We start from the raw sequence: 17,734 nt of genomic DNA on the forward strand, positions 1-17,734 counted from the left end.
TCTTTATCATTCTATCTGTAGTGCTTATGCCTGTGAGAAGCATACCTGATGAATAAGGATGTGATAATGTTAGAGAAACCTGCTGGTAGCAGAGCAGCTCCTCTGACATCTAATTTATTCCATGTGGCTCAATCATTATTCCTTGTTTCTCTGCTGCAAAGTTTCACAGAATATTCTGAGTTGGAAGGGACCCACAAGGATCACCAAGTCCAACTCTAAAGTGAATGGCCTGTACAGGGATCAGACATGACCTTGGTGTTATCAGCACCATGCTCTGACCAGCTGAGCTCATCTCAGGGGTTTATTGAACACTGTGCCACAGTTTGCAATTAAAACAAACCAATTATTAACAGTTGAACTTGGCACAACAAAAAACAAATTCCAATTTTGGGAAAATATTCTGGGACCCTCTTTATTTCAATACAAAGGGGGAATAAGAGATGTAAAGAATTGTATTTGCCATGCAATGTAATATATATGTGTATATATATAGGAATCAAGGCTGTTGGTTTGCCTTCATAACATCTGTGTTTTATAATATTTTAGTGCTCAATTCTTTATCATCATGTCAGCTCATGCCAGCTGGTGATTGATTTGGTACTGCAAGCATACCTACACAAGAAATACTCTTCGTCGTGAAAGAGCCATTACAACAGATTTTCTGAATGATTCCTGGTAAGAAACTCCTCCCAGACACTCAATGTCATTCCTATAGGGTTGAAAATATTAATCAAGTTGCCATTTCTCTTTCTACCACCTACATGAAGGAAAAAAAAGTATTCTACCCCAAACTGTGCAGGTGATTCATCCATTGCCACTTTAGCAGCAATCATAGAGAAAATGAGTGGTGTCCTTTAATGAGTAACATTATGGTTTCTTGGAGCTCCAGAGTACTTATTGGAGACATCTCAAGAGCACAGAGACTGAATTTTCAGTTAGAAGAACAGGACTAATGAAAGTGAAAGTGGGCATGGCTACAAGGCAGACAGGAGATGAAGCATACCCAAGCTGCTGGAGAATACCTGTGGGACAGGTGTACAAAATTCACTGTTCAAAGCAGAAAAATGGATGTGTGACAGACATCCAGGTAAGTCACAGTGGTTCAGACTGCAGTCCTCAAGTCTGTCTTCCCTTCAAACCTAAACTGCTTTGTTGCTAAGAGATCTGAAAGTCACTGCTGGGTTTAGTTACACTTCAGAACATTCACAGGTCTGACAGATTTTGAGATTGAACACTGAACAGATTAGATCACCCACCACATAAGTCAACCTTGCACTGCCAGACAGTTCAAGGTTGTGCCAAAGGACTTCCCACTTTCTAAGGACATCTAAATTCATTTGCAGGGAGGTAAATCTTGTTGACAGGTGAAGGCTGTGACTGGAAAACATCTGGAAGTTTAACTTCCTTAGCTGTGATCCTTCTAAGGACTACAAAGCCCAGGAGAGAAATCATGTTGAAAACTTTGTTCAACAGAGGACTGAATCAGAAATAGTTCTGTGAATCAAGGACTGATGGCCTCAAATCCTGATGAAGTGGTAAAGGTGAGTTTGTCTTGCTAACACTTGCTGAAATTGGTGCAACAGAAAATTATTTATGTCAATTGTGTATATGTTGTGTGTGTGTGTATATATATCCAGGTGCCTCTGTGCATCGATGGAAATCCCAGTGGCAGCTGGAGAGTTCCAAGACCTATTTTCTGGGATTTTACAGGCAGCAGGTATTTTTTTCTAAGCCCTGAAAACAGTCTTTTCTGCAACAGACCCCCTGATTGCCTTCTGGATAATTTCCTAAACTGGTGTCTCGACACTACATTTCCTTCAGTGTCAGTTCTAAGCAGGCTTCCCTTGGGGACCACAAGAAGCCATACAGGCTGGATCACAGGATCTTGGACAGGTCCTGCAAGAGACATAAGGACACCTCTTTTAACCAGGGCTGTAGTCAGCAGTAACTAAAGGGTCAAAACTAGGAAAAAAGAAAATAATTACAAAACTAGAGGGCAAGTTACAAAAATCAAACCAAAGCTACAAAGACAAGCAGGTAAAAAAAAGGAACAAATTTTCTCTGGAGATCTATTCTGGTGTCACACTGTATGAAGCACTATAATTTTCTTCTCTTGGTGTCCCACAATACCATGATTGCAGTGCTTTTAATTTTAACTTAGCAGTATTTGTAGGCCCTGTGAGCATGTATTTCATTGATTGCTCTGGTACAGTCCCAGGGGAAAAGACCCTGTCATTCTTTCATTGAAATTCACTATATGTGTTTCACTCCATGGTAGTTCCCCTTTTGCAGAAGGGGGATTGAGCTGCTCTGACTTGTCCCCAGCACACACAACAGAGGATGGAAATAACACCCAGGCTTTGTAAAAGTTCTTAATACAATTACTTTTTGCTTGAGGCAAAGCAAAAATCAATAAAATGTGGGCATCTCATGTGAAAACCTCATATTTCTTGGCCTGTATGAGTCCTTGGATGTTCAGTTGACTGTGGAGGTGGAAAGAACTGGATGAAGTCACGTGAAGCCCACACCAGAAAAAAAAAATCTCAATTTGGCACAGAAGTACCAAGCCTGTGACAGAAACAAAATTTGTAAATGGGGCTAGTGGTGAGACACATATTCCAATCAACTATAATCAAATACAGGGGTCCAACATTCATAACTTCCAGTATTAACCAAATTTTTTAAGTCTTGTTTCATACTTTCTCCATTACTAAAATGCTGTTCCCATGGGTAAGGAAAAAAACACTAGTTTTGCTATGAAAATAACAAAGTTTTCCTACTTTCCTTAATATAAAAACATTTTTAAAAACAAAAAAAACAAAAAAAAACCCCCAAAAAACCCCCAAAAACCCAGACTCAGATTCTCCATACATCAACTTTGTAAAACTTCTCAGTTTTGCAGTTATAGAACTTACAGCTTGGAAGAGGAAATGGGTCCAGTGCTCAACAGAGATTGCTTGAGATTCTTGCTTTCAGATCTTCTGCTTCCAGAGGGAGCAACAAACTCACACAAAGCTATGGCAAATACAGATGGCCCTAAAATTAAAAACAGAGAGATTTTTTAGCCAGAAGTTCTTAACCTGTTCCTTGAAAGAAGAAAGACAAAGTGGCAAAACTCTCTTTTTGCAGCAGAAGTGTGCAAGATGTCTGAGAGGGGAAAATATCAAGAGGCCATCAAGACCCTCCAGACTTCAAGAAAGCTTCTCCACATCCCCCAAAAGTGCTGATGTATGGTGTCACAAGATGAACACGAACATTTTGAGTGATAAATCTATCAATCAAATTTATACCACTGTTTACCAATGGCTTGGTGTTCCCTTCCCACATATACAGCTTTCCATGCTTAGCCTGGGATGTGTTCAGACTGCAATAGCAATTCCCTTCTCATCACTGCAGGGACAAATTTGAGCAGCAGTCTTCAGCTGCTGATATTCCTGCCATCATCTTCTTGGTCAAAGCTTCAAGCAAAGAAAACCTTAAGTATCTGTTTCTTCTTGGTGCTGCTGGATGTTTTCATTCTTGGTTCTTTCACAAGGGTGAACAAAAGCTGTGAACTCACAGAGCAAGTGGAGAAGGTGGTTTCTTTACTCAGTTTCTTTCTTTCATTTTTTTTTTCCTTCATTAGGCAAACACATTTTTTCCTGGCTTTGGCTAAGACCCAATATCCTCTTTTTTTCAAGGACACAACACCTCCTTTGGTTACTTTTGCTGGCATTATCAGTTCGTGAGGAAAAGAACTTATTAAATATACTAAGGGGCTGCAATTTCCCCTGAACTTGGTGATTACAGGGCTTCAGCCTGAATATATACACATTTCTGCTGTATCTTGCCTAACAAGATTTGATTGACTATTAATTTAGATTTCATACCGAACTGAACTGCACTAATTTGTTCATTATTTTTGAACGACAGTTTGGGGCTTGGTCTTTGACATCTGATCAAAATTATTCTTTAAATTATGGTCTTATATTTGTAGAACTCTTGTAACAGATAATTTGTAAATGTAATGTACAAGCCAGAATGGCATGCCTGCAGTTATTGTTGAAAACTTAGAATGAAAAAGAAATTAGAATTCTAAGGTACATCTCAGCAGCTCCATAATCACATTTGGGCATGATAATAAAGGTTGATACATTCTTTGACACTCAATGCTATTCCCCAGTGATCGAAAGCAGAAAATTCATGACATTTTGCTAATTAACTTGAGCACTTCATTTCATAATATGAGTAAGTAAAACGTTAAGCATGGTGTTATATTCTCTCAATATATAAAAACGACCAAAAGTGTTTCCAAGCGTACTTCAGGGGCAAAGGCTGGTTTGTTGTAGCCCAGATTCTAAGAGGGTATTACACAGCTGTACTGGTGCATTTCATACCAATACCATGGACCAGAAATGCCCCGTGTAGGCAGGAGCTGAGACTTCCAGCACCACTGCCACTCCCCTCTCTGTACTCAGGCAAATGGGAAGGGATTCTATGGCTGAGAGAACAGATTCTTTAGTAATAGATACGGTTTCATGTGAACCTTAATTTGCCTGTTTTCAATTAGCTTGTTTCTTTTACCATGCATACTAATTTGAAATTGAAGTTTAGACACATTTAAATAGCATTTGCTAATTAGTAAATTAGAACCTGGCAAATCAGATGCAAATCACTGATTTATATACACAATGTGAATGTTCTTGGCTCCATTTTTCCAGCAGTTATTTAACTCTGGAAAACTGAAAGAGCACAGGGTATAAAACCTCCCTTCACAGCACAGCTGGGGCAGGGAGTTGCTTGGTTAGTCAGTTGTTTCAACAATTATATCAGCCACTCTATTTACATCCACAAATCAAAGTCTTATTTTGAGTTATATCTGTACTGAAGATAGAGAGAGAAGGAGTATTTCAAATTTCAGTATTACTTCTTTACATTTCCAATTACATCTGCAACAGCCATCCTGTATATTTTTTGCAAGGATAGTTATCCATCCACTGGCAGAGAAATATCTGTAAGAGCTGTGTGGCAATTTAAGACATTGGCGTCTTGCTTAGGCTACTCTTTGTTTAGTCTCAGGCCAAAGTAAGCCAGTCATTTCATTTTTTAATTGCTCATATGTTACTCACACATGGGTAAGTTCCCTGAAGAGTATTCACTGAGCTTTTAGTTCTAAAATGCACAGGATACAGATCTCAGTTTTAGCCTCGAGCCTTTTCCCTCAATGGTTGTCAAAATAAAATATAAAGGAATTCCACCTGCAATTGACTGTGTTTCAGTGAAAGTCAAGACATTTCACACTACAGAAGAGATAACCTTGGAATAGCCCCTTGTTTCAGGATAATAGAGGCCAGCTTCCCTTCTGTTTAAAACTAGGACTGCCTTTTTAAGGCAGGATTCATGTTTAATTGTGTGTATAATTTTATCAAATTGTCTTCACAGCAGGAGGGAGCTTCTTGTTTTTAAGATAAATTCTTAACAGCTCCAATTGTGGCCACCTACAGACCAGATTTCATGCAAAACCAAGAGTCCCTATTTGAAAGGTGAAACAAGGCAGCTCTTAAGAGAAATAACTAAGTGTAAGATGTGTGGATGGAAAACGTGCCAAACTTTACAAGGGAAATAAAACAAACAAAAAGCGCTGATAAAAGGGAAGTGAATTACTGGTGTGCTCCTTTCAAACTAACAGAAAATGCATTTGCTGAAAGGCTGGCCTGTTGCTGGGACTCCCTTCCAAAGGTAGCTGTGGCTGTAAAAGGACCGAGATGTTCCCCCATGAAAGGAGGCACTGCAGAACTTCTTTTCCTCTTACCAAAGCAGAAGGAAGCACTGGTTGTTTTTTTTAAATTTGTGTAATATGAGGCAATTGAGCTAAACACTCTGACAAACCCCAACTGAAATTTTAGGCACTGATTGTACACACTCTGCCCTTCTGCCTGAATCTTGGGAGTCCTGCCAAAGTCAGGGGTGGTTGAACACACACCTCAGCTTTTCTAGGGCTGGGGCCTTACTGAAACACAGGCCAGCCCCTGCTGCACATGCCACTTCAGCATTTGAGGTCAGTCCTTGAAAGGGAGCATCACAATCAACGTGAAAATTTACATCAGATAATGTAATCTAAGACCTGGATGAAACTGCTAAACTTCAAAGAAACAGATTGTCTTTCAGCCTGATGTGCGAGGGCAGGCACTGATGGCTGGGAGAATTTGAAACACGGGCTAAAAGCCAACAGAAAAAGGGGAGACTTCTCCTTTGGTAGCTGAGTGGGTTTAGCTTGTGCCAAGATACCCTCACTCCATGTGTATCCTATCCACTGCTGCCTTCCAGCTTCCAGGAATGCACATAACACAAGCTCTGCAAGTTTAGACACAATGTGGTACAGCCCAAAACTCTTTTTCACCTTAAATTAGGTGAGCCTCAAAGCAAGCACACAAGGACATGACAAGGATCCTGTGCACAGAAGTTGTCACTGCCATCCAGCTTGAATGTGGTGATCAAGGACCTTCAAACAAGTGAAATGTCTTTCAGTGAAAGGAATAAAAAGATGAAAGATATTTCTGTAAACAGAAAAAACAAAGCAGTCACATACAAAATTACTTCAGAGTGGAAGATGAGTTTGGAGATATTTTCCTGGTTTGATCTGGCATTCATCTAAACAAACTGGCACTACCTATATTCTATATTGTTAGTAATAAACTTCTTTAAGTTCTTCTATGGCATGTGGATTTAAGACCTGCATATTTACATGAAAAGACCTGCAAGTAACTTTGCATATTAGGTGGCCAATTGAATCCTCACTCTTTGAATCTGTAAGCAGGAAAAAGCTAGCACTGACTCTGCTGTCTTGTTTATTTAAAAAACGGGAGTTGAAAAGCACAGAGAAATAGCCCACATGAAAGACATGAATAGTTTAATGATGAACAAACAAACATATGAGGCAGCAGAGTGCTGCACGGCAGTATAAAAACCAGATAACCCTCTACAGCACCTTCAGTCAAAGGGAGAAAGCAGTATGATGAAGGACAGAGCAGGAAAGTGGAGAAAAAATGGTCATCAAATATTAATAATTTGAAACCCTACCGTGGCCAGGTGAAGAGCAGAAGAAAGGAAAATAATTACATTCATCACCAAGAACAAGTCGTCATCAAGAGCTGATTCATGTTAAGTCATTCATGCAATTTTTTTTTAAATTAAGGGCTAGAAATCAAAGCTCCAGACTTGTAAACACGTTTGGGTGTCGCAGTATTGAGCTCAATCTTTTGCCAAGCAAATAGTCCAGGGTAGCCCCAGTCAGCTGCCTGGGATTGTGTGCTCCCTACAAGAAGAATAAACGTAGAGTATCCCAGGAAAACCCTAAGGAGCCTGGGAAGTCATGACTATCTGAAGAGTCCCTTGAATAGGGAATCTGCTCTGACCTGAGCAATGTCATCCCAGGTCTGAGGTGAGCTTTTTTCCTGTCAGGACAGGTGTTCTGTGTAATTGTGGCAAACAGTTGCCTCCAGGCTCTTCCCCTGACTGCCATAATCCCAGAATTGAACCACAGAAGCCAGATAACAAACTGGAAGCCAAGACAGCCAGCCCAGCAGAGAGCCATCTCTATGAGCCAGCAGGGATTTCCTGAGGACAAACCTAAAATCTCACCTTTCCCAGAAATAAAAGCTAGAGAAATGTACCTGCTCTGAGGAGCCTTTCCCCTCCACAAAACCACTTCCCTTAACCATCTTCTTCAAAATCTTTTCCTTCCTTTTAAAAAGCACCACCATCCTCCTTTTTATTATCTGAAGGTTTAAAATACTCACAAAAAATACAGTGTTATTTATTGCCATCAGCTCACCCAACATTTGCAGTTTTTTTAATGGGGAGGGAGAGAAAACAGTAATGTCTTTTGAAAACATGCAAGGATCTGTTTCACCAGATTTAAAAATTACAGTCTGAAAATGAACTGCATGCTCTACTAGGAGACTTTTCCAGGGGAAAAAAAAATCAACCTGTTTTAAGACATTACTTTGTAAAGCTTGCATACAGCCAGCTGCAGTCTATCATATCAAGTTTTCTTCTGGATTGGTTCTCCCAGAAAGGTTTCATCAGAATACAAGCAGCAGGGTTGTTGTTTCATTTCCCCTTAGGATTCTGCTGTGTGTCAAAGTAAGAAATTGAGACTAAACAAGAAAACGTGGGGTAAAGTTTAAGTACCTCTGCTGTGAAAGCTGTTAAATGAGAAACAGGCATTGCAGACTACAAGTGTCAATTAGGAGCTGGTTCCACTGGGAAACGACATTTTCACATTGTTTCTGCCTTCTGGTTTGCTGTTGACAAATCTGAGTTTAGGAAAGTTATCCTCTAGTTACATGTATTCCTGACATCTTTCCTTTGCAGGTCTGTCAGAACAGGCATTTGACATGAAACTTATTTGCTACTATCATTTTAAATTAATAAAAAATTCAAATATTACAATAAAAATATTGGATTGCCTCCTCACTCACTGCAAATCTGGGGTACTCAGTTGTCAGAATGAAGTAATGTTTTCTGAAATCTCTGGCTTTTGGCACCCAAATGTAAGTATTTCAGGGAGATATGATCTGTGATTGACAGGCAGGTGCAATGCAGTCCTGAAAGTCTCCTTAAAGATTGTAAATTGCATTGCATTTTTGGGGGGGAAAAAAAAGGAAAGGAGTTGGAATAACTGAGAGAAAAACATCCAGTGATGTAATTGCCAGGGACAGTGTCATGTCCTGCCTTTGAGCAGTGAGGACCAGTGGAGACTTTCCATCCCTGGCAAAGCTCTGCTGTAGGAACATCCTCAGCTTTTGGGATGGGAGAGGTCTGTTCCAAACCCCACAGCAGGGGTTAAAAGGTTTTGAGCCCAGCACAAAAGCCTTTGCAACAATAACAAATCAATCCATGCAGAGCCCTAGCTTATGAAAAATGGCTGATTGACTCCTGAGCGGCTAAAAAGGCGTAGCTGAAATTGAAATTCAGTCTTGTAATTCTGCCTCCATATGCTATTGTAATTCCATCAGTCTCCTTTCACCACTCCCTCCTGGACTCCTTCAGGCTGAGATTTCATGTATCACTTACCCCTACACTTATATCTGAAATCAGGGAAGGGACTTGCTCTCATAACATGTGGCATGATGCCACTGTGCTTCCCAAGGACCAGAAGTACCCTCCCCTGCACCAGCACAGGATAATTGGGATGCGTTGCCATCAACACAAGAGTCGACATTTCTGCTGCATCTGCATTCCACATGGACTGTGAATTTGACAAGCTCCCATAATAATGGAAAACATTTCCAACAACTTTCAGAGCTAATATATTCTGATCCCTACAGAGCAAATTTTCTAAAAGAGAAGTGTATCAATTTACAGCTAAGGGTTGGTAAAGAAAGGCAGAGCTTTCCACAGAGGGGAATATAACAGTGAAGACACAAAGGCAGAGAAAAGTTATTTTCAAAACTTTCAAGCATGCATTGTGCCTAAAGCAAAGTTTGCATTTCCCCTTCTCAAAGGCCATTAAATTCCAGGAAAAACTGGAAACACATGCTTGAATTAGAACCATCAAAGACTTGGGCAGAGGACCTGTTCAGTTACTGGCAAATTAAAAGCTGAGAGTTTCCCTGGAATATCTGACCCCACACCTAATAACACACAGAGAGGACAGGAACCCCTGACCAAAGTCCCACATAGAATAATAGCTGCTGGAAAGTAGCAAAATACATGTGGACTCAGAAGAGGGCATGGACAGATCCAGAGAAAAGCCACAGTAAGTCACCAGGACTGGAATAAGCAGGCTCAGGACTGGAATGAGCAGGCTCAGGACTGGGATAAGCAGGTTCAAGACTGGAATAAACAGGTTCAGGACTGGAATAAGCAGGCTCAAGACTGGAATAAGCAAGCTCAGGACTGGAATAAGCAGGTTCAGGACTATGCAGGAGTGATGGACAGTGCCCTTCAGTAAGGCAGACTCACACAGGCTAACATTCCCCCTCATTTCATAAGGAATTTTGGTGTCTCACTGTGGTAGAAAGTCAAACACAGTTCTGTAATGGCACTTTTCCTCCCAAGCACTGCCATTGTGCCAAACACAATCAGAGCTGGCAAGAGAATGGAAGTCCAATATACTGTGGGGCACAAGATGACAAGCAGCCTCTCTTCTGCAGTCAGCAGCCTGTGCAGATTTATTTGGTCAAATCCTTCAGATGACTCTTATTTCTGTGCCATGAACCAAAGTTTCTGCTCCTGTGGGCAGACAAACCCATGCCCTTGCAATGTGGGCAGACGTCAAGAGCCTAGAGAAAAAATTCCATATCCAAAGTGTGAATGTGAAATTTGCTTCTCATGTTAATCCAAAATAACCCCAATGCTTTGATCTCCAGATGTAGCACTCTGTCCATGTTTTTGGGGAACAGAAGCTATTGACATTTTTGGATCTGGTTTGACCTAACACTATTCAAACTAATTTTCAGTCTGACAAGAAGAGCAATTTCTGCCCTTTGTCTTTTTTCATTAAATTTGAAGATATATCAAAGGTGTCTGCAGCCAAAAGTGGCCTTAATAATATGATGTACAACACCAAATTAATATTTTCCAATAACACTGTATATTGGAGCTAAATGGCCAGCACATATGTTCACACGCTGCAAGCAGATGTCCACATTGTGAGGCTCAAACCTGATGGCAGGGTAGGATAAATATGATGCACAGTTATTCTGCATGTTTCTCTCTCACACTTCAGGCTGCCCATTGCAACAACATCCACAAGGGTCTGTTCAGCTGGAAAAGAGATGCCATCCAAAAAGTGGTACAAAAGCATAATGTCCATGTTTGGGTTTTAAGCTCTGAATGCACAAGTCCAAAGCTAAGACCTTTCCCAGGGTCATCTTTCTGGGAGAGCATTTCTTTCCTTTCAACTGACCATTCACCAGTCAAAAGGAATCCTTGGAAAAAAAATTATTTAAGCCCACAGTCTTCTTGAACACAGATTTATGGACTTAAACATTATTATGCTACAAAGTTTGCCTCAGCAGCCACTTTGGTGCTACATTTGTCACCTAAATGAGCAGATGAAAAATTAAAATAAAAGAGTACCACTAGTAGGGAATTTTGTCCCATCAGTGTGCTTGGACAAGACACTAAACTTTAGGAACAATACAAAGGTTGTCACCATATGCTGCATATAATACAAAAATTTTGACCTTGAATCAGCATAAGCAGTTCAGATACATTACTTAAAAATGAATCAAGCTGGCAGTCTTTAGAAATTTCAGCCCTAGTATGAGCTATTGATTCTGGTTTTGCATAACAATTGTCAGCAGTCTATAAATTTTTACTTAAAAGAAGGAAACTGGTGAGGCAGAAAGCTTTTGCCTAATTTCACTCACCTTCTCTCTTCTGAATAAAACCAGCCATGTTTTCTAGAATATTACATCTCCTCCTTTTTCTTCCTGTTAAGACTGTCATTTTTTTATTCATGCAGGCAGACAACGAGGAAGCATATGGCCTATTTTTCTATGACAAAACCCTTGCAATTACACCAAAGAATTCCCAGCAGAAATTTGTGAATTCAGCATCACAATGCTTGCACTGAAATGCTGCTACTGGTGGCCCACCCCTCTCCCCTCCTTGCAGGTCTCTGCTCACAAGGCAGAGGGGTTATTACCTTCCTGTCCTGTTCAAAAGAACAGCTCTTAAAAGCTGTGCCCTTTGCACAGTATGAAAACAGCACATAAACACAGTTACTAAGAAGATTAGTGTTTGCAGTGTCTGCCTGCACCTTTGCAAGGCACAGACACCAAGGCAAGTCATACTTCTCTGTTCTGATTATTCCTCAGCTGCAAATACTGCACAGAGCCAAAACATTATCTTCTCTTTAAAAAGCCTCCCAGGGCTTGTAAAGTGTGATAAAACTGACACAAAAGTGAATTCAACACACTGTTTCTGCCTTTTGGGCTGCCAGACTCATTAGCAAGTTTTTAAGTCACCTTATTGTGGCTGTTCTGTGGGATACCAGCAGCTTCATATTGCTGGTGGGGTTCTCCAAGCAGCCTGATGCCAACTCTGCTCTCCCCATCGATTCTGCTCACTTGACAACATTGATTTTTGTTTCTCCTCTCCACGTTTCTGTTATGATGAAAAAGCCATGGCATTTGCATTGGCTCCTTCTTTGTTTTGTGCCCCAGGATCATCTGTGGAGGAGCAGGCACCATGATGCCAGGGATGCTGAGGGAATAAAGAGGGTCCAGAGTGAGTGACTGGTGCAACTGGCCCGTGCATCACACAGAAAGGGCATCTTAAACACGTGGAAGGTAAACACTCTTGTGGGTACACACACACATAAAACACTTCACTGGTAAAGAAGAGACAGCATGATTCCTTTCCACATGAAAACATTTCTTGCTTTATGAAAGAGACTGTACATTGGGCCATTGAGCACATTCGGGCATGGCCACAGCAGGTCCCAGCTGGCCTCTGGTGGCCCACACCTAAAGGATTGCACTGCAGCTGCTCTAGGCTCTGCCAAGGCCAGAGAAAAGTCAGCCTCAAACCAGGGAGCCACAAGTCCCCTTTCAGTCTTTTATTTGTACCCAGTGAATACTGAGGGCATCTGCAAAATTGCCAGAAAACCTTGAGAAAGTTTCCTCCAGTTTTGAAAGTAGTCAAATAGGATTGTTGTTTTCAAAAGGCTTCTGGAAAGGGTTCAGCCTATTCTCATGTGCCTCTTCTTACCATTTTCAAGCCTTCCCCATTCACTGTCAGCGCTGGCATGTGTGAAAGCATCACTGCCTCTCCTTCCAGCTTTTGGAAAGGGAAGAATATTATCCCACTGTACTTTGGAGAGACTAGGTGTAAAAGAATGAATGAATCATGAAAATTTCTAAATAATAAAGTACAGCCTGGGCTCTAGGAAGTGCAGTCACTGGGTCCTGTGCTCTCCCACTCTCTTCTGTGAATCAATTTGCTACCTTCCAAAGCTTGCAAGTCCAATACTGCAGTCACTGAACCCTTTGAACATCCTGAAGCAACTTTGAAATCTTACCAACTGTTTTAAGAGCTGCAGCAAAAATTCAATAGTCTTCATTTGTTCCAGGAAAGCCTCAGCTTTAACAAAATTCCCACTGACCACAAAGAGAACATCCAGCCCTTCCTTTTCTTGGAGCACAGTCCTACTATGCCTCTAGGACCTATGGAACCATACTTTAAATTATCTCAGAGGAAACCCATGAAGAGGCTATTAACAAGCACTAAACGTGAGGAAAATTCCTTTCCTTTTCAAAGAGCTTCTTTAATTCTGTCTCTCAGGTGGCTAATACAAAGCTTGAACACATGATTAACAGGGTATAAGGAAAAACCCTCTAAGCTGTTGTTTTGAAATAGCAGTGCCTGTATCCTACTGATTCATAAAGACATAATGCATTCTGGAAATGAGGATGATTTTATCTGGGATCCTTTTTGTCCTTGTGCCTCTGGACAGTCAATCTCCCACCTTTACCTATCTCAAGATGCAATTTGATGCTATATTTTCAGGTTGCACACACTAATATACTCTGAGAGAAGACCTGCAAATGCCTTTCTGTACACCCTATTCCAGAAATGCAGTCCCAGAAATAAATTACCATTCCACTGCCAAGTGAAATAGTGTCTCAAGGTGCTCCCACCTCTCCTGGCACTGACCTCTGAGCTTTGGGAAAGGGTATCTGTAGTGATATCAAAGAACTACAGAACTGACAGGACTGTGGGCAGATGTTGGGAAAGAGACTGAATAGGGAAAAGCCTGTGAGTGAGCACAGGAGAGGCAGACATGCACTCTGAACTCTATCATCATTTCTCAAATTTCATACCCTTCGAGTTGCAAAAGAAGGCAGATCCCTTTTTTTTTTATTCCCAGCAAAGAAGCAAAAGGTCCATGATAAAAATATTCCACACAGCATTTTCAAAACTGCTTTTGCAAACAGAATAAAACCTGATGTATCAAGTGGTATCAAGTTACTTTCCCATATTATGTAAAAACATACAATAGATACAAAATACACAGTAGATAATCTCAAATTTATTCTTATTTACCTCAGCAGATCTTCACATTTCTTCTTCCTGGGACAGCCTGAGCAGCATGTGAAACACAGAGGTTACCTGGAACGAGCACTGTTAATTTAGAATGGCATTAACACTCTAGAGTGTGGCATTTTATTAGGAAATAAAAAAAATTGTGCAGAAGTAAAGCAAAAATATTTCAATTATTGTCATCAGAATATTTTCTTTCACTAAGGCCAGGGGCTTGTGTACACTATTTACTTAACTAATGGTAAAAAAAACCAGGAGAAATATTCCAATCTACAGAGGAGCTGGGTGCCCAGGAAGTTTGAAACAACCCTTAGCACCTTTCTGCATCTTTGAAAATGTTCTGATTATCAAATAATAATTGTCAATTATTGTTGTAAATAATCTTTTGCTTTCCTTTGCTCTTGCTGATCCTCTGGTAGGACTGAGGGTGAACCCTGCTATCTAAGGATATTTGTTTATTTTACAGACACCTGCACATTTGAGTAAGTAGCACACCTTTAAATATTTGAAAGCTATCATCTTGATATGCTTTGAAGACTAGAGAGCAAAACCTCACCTCCTATGCTGAGCTTAGTTTCTATTTTTAATAAACTGTGTCCTTTTCTTCTACGTCCCCATTGCTTCTTTTTAATATTTAAAGGGAAAAGCAAATTTCCCTTAAGCAACTAAATGTTAGGTATAGCAAAAAGAGTCTTTATATTGTTATGACTCTAAATTGAAAGGAGGTATAGATTAGAGTTTGCAGCACACAAAAATAAATATTATTCAGACAGAGAAATTCATATAGTAGAGGTGTTTGGAGATTACTTTCTTCTTTTAAATTTTGTGAAGCAAAATACATTGCAACACATAGACAAATTCCAACCTGTAAAGAAAACAGAGACAGAAACAATATATATTTCTGAAGTGTCTCTGAAAATTTATAAATTTTTTATATATTATGAACTTTCTTTTTTAAAAAAGGAGAAAATGTACTATGGAAGACATGGCACTTCATGTGTGCTTTTTGGATAAGCAAGCCCAGGCCTTTTGTTGCACATAGATTGATTTTAAGTACAGATTTTATACAATGCGAGCACTTAGGATATTTCTCATTTTTAAAAATTCATTATAGGAAGCTGAGAGATAGATTTAGAAGAGAACACAACACATATTTGTAAAATAATTGCAGTTTATTGACCAAAGCCATTAAAGACACTGCAGACAACAGCATTACTTGGCAGTCCTCATCGAGTTATTGATTCACTTTTCTCTCCCAAAAGCACAGTTACTCAGGCTTTGTTCAGTTTACTGAGCACAAGGCAGAATGCACCTCTTCACTGCCACTCTCCCAGATGTTATTACACACCGTTCTGGAGCTGATTTTGGCAGGAAAGTGCTGGTGCACGGTGCCTGGTGTGGCAGAGACAACACTCCTGACTCACAGCTGTGTTTGCTGTAGCACAAGCACTGCATCTCTGGCCCCAGCAAACTGTGTGGTCTCCTCCAGATTCCTGCTTTGCCCTTGCACTGCCATTTTAAAAAAAAATATATACAGGAAAGGTTTGAAACATCTTGTGTATGCAATAGTGACATCTTGATGCTGCTTGCAAATGAGAAAATCCTGAAGTCTGAGCTTCCTGATGGACCAGAATACATGCACAGGTCACTTCCCACAAAGGAATGGATCTTCATGCAGAGAGAAATCTGAAAGGTTCCCAAAGCTGGGGAGAGTGTGCTCTGGTGAAGCAGGGTTCACAGAGGAATTCAGTGGGGCACGAGGGCCAGGCATGCAGAGATCTAAATGCATAGGGGCACCCAACTCAAACTCTGGTTACAGCAACAGTGGAATCAACCCCCAGAGCTGTAAGAGGTTTCAGGAGCCTGTGAGGGCAGACAAGGAGCCCTTGGGATTCCCCTGTCTGCTCCCATGAGCTGCAGTCAGCACTGCCAGGCTCCCAGGGGCTGGGTGTGCTCTGATGTGGGGACCACTGCAGGTGCATTGCCCCACACCCACTCTCTCCAGGCAGCAGCAGCTCCTGCTCAGCCTCTTCACAATGCTCATTGCTGTGGAGCAACACCACAGCCACCTGAGATCCAGAGAAACCTCCTGGGTTCTGTGGAAATGAAGCTCCTGCAGCTCACAGAAGCTGCCTCAGTCCAGCAGTGCAGTGCAGTGATTCCTCTGCAGATGGCCACATCTGCTGCAGCCCTTGCAGGAGAATTCAGTATTGTTCACCATGATCCTGTTTGACAGAGGATTTCCCAGAGAAGAGCTACTCTTCCTAACTCTGTGCCGTAACACAGAATGCATTATCCACAATTAAAAGCATGATTACAGGCACTAATCCTTCAAATTCATTTTCTAGTTGCAGATTAAATGGCAAAAGCACAAATGGGCTTATTTCAGAACTATCAAGAATGCAGTCAGACTCTGATCTAATTTTCTGGACTTATCCATGGCATGTCTGTGTTTCTGGAAGGGAAGAACAACTTGATTCCATCTCAGCATATAAGCTGGAAAAGACCAGTTTAGGGATCTGTGTCTTTGCTGTATGCTGTCAAGGATGACATGTGCACAGGGAAAGCAGCAATACAACCAGCACAGGCCCCAGCCCTACTTACAGTTGGCTTTCAACAGCTTGGTGTCAGCCTGAATATCCTACAATTAATTTTAAAAAGTTGCAGATAATGACAACACATTAATCACTGTGGAGAGGAGTAACTCCACAATGAAAAGCACTTGTTCTGAGAGGGGAAGTGTATTTCTAAAGTAAAACATTTGCCATGCCACATTTTACTGACTGGCCTGGCATTTTCCAGTGGCACCACACTCTCACTGGAATTCCCACTGCAATGCTATTGCCTTATCCAGTCCCATCCCCACACCAGCTGCCTGAGATGTTCAGCATCAAACTCCTCTGTTGCTAGAAAATCTTTTGATCTGGGACAACTTCAATGGATGTGACCAGATTAAAAAAAAGTCCCCAGTCCTGTTTTGGCTGAAGAACTCCCAGTGACCAGAAGGAAATCAGTGCTGTGGAAATATGGTATCCCAGGAGAACTGACCCAGAATGCTGCTGCTGTCAGAAGTCAAAGACAGATAGTTCAGGCAATGGCAGAACTGTCTGTTCCCTGGATTGGAGAGAAAAGTGTCAGCTGAGAAACAGGCTAAAAAAGCATCTAAACCAGGTGGCTTCATTCTCTCAAGGTCCAGAAATACCAAAGAGAAACAACCTTGCAATGACTCCAATTCATTACAGCACTAGGGAACCTGCCAAATACCTCAACCATAAAACAAAAATACAGGTTTCTCTACTCACAGTGTCAGGGCAGAGGGATGAGAGCAATTGGTTTCTTGCATGGAAAACAGCAGAAGAGCACAGTCTTCCAAATCCAAAACTAAATGAATAAGAAATGAAAGTAATAAGGTAATGGTACTAGTTACTTAAAAAAGGCATTTAGGTCCCCATTTTACAAGTTCATGGTCACTGCTTGCATCCTGCCAGGTACAACTGGAAGCAAACAGTTTGTCTGATATTGGCACTAGGCAGGGGGACAGGCAGTGGAAGAACCCCACTTCCCTTACTGGTTTACTTTGAGGGAGAGAAAACACAAACTGAAGAACAACATCAGACTTCTGAGCAGACAGTGGGTAAAAATGGGGTGAAAGGAGCAAGAGCTTTCATGGAATGTGTGCAGAATAAACAAGGGTCTT

General features: G+C 41.0%; 1 long non-coding RNA gene across 2 annotated transcripts in view; it reads right to left on the minus strand.

The window, feature by feature from the left end:
* Positions 1 to 17,418, minus strand: part of LOC116999589 — a 38,391-nt gene extending 20,973 nt beyond the window's left edge. The window contains exons 1-4 of one of the 2 annotated variants that reach the window (XR_004418585.1): positions 17,340 to 17,418; positions 14,041 to 14,118; positions 11,961 to 12,198; positions 2,916 to 3,036 (exon numbers count right to left, since the gene is read on the minus strand). This is a non-coding gene — a long non-coding RNA (uncharacterized LOC116999589). The remainder of the gene's footprint in view (positions 1 to 2,915; positions 3,037 to 11,960; positions 12,199 to 14,040; positions 14,119 to 17,339) is intronic. The other variant, XR_004418586.1, reaches the window with a different exon arrangement.
* Between the last annotated feature and the right edge of the window lie 316 nt (positions 17,419 to 17,734).

Source organism: Catharus ustulatus, chromosome 8 (genome assembly GCF_009819885.2).
Source record: "Catharus ustulatus isolate bCatUst1 chromosome 8, bCatUst1.pri.v2, whole genome shotgun sequence".
NCBI classification, from domain to species: Eukaryota; Metazoa; Chordata; class Aves; order Passeriformes; family Turdidae; genus Catharus; species Catharus ustulatus.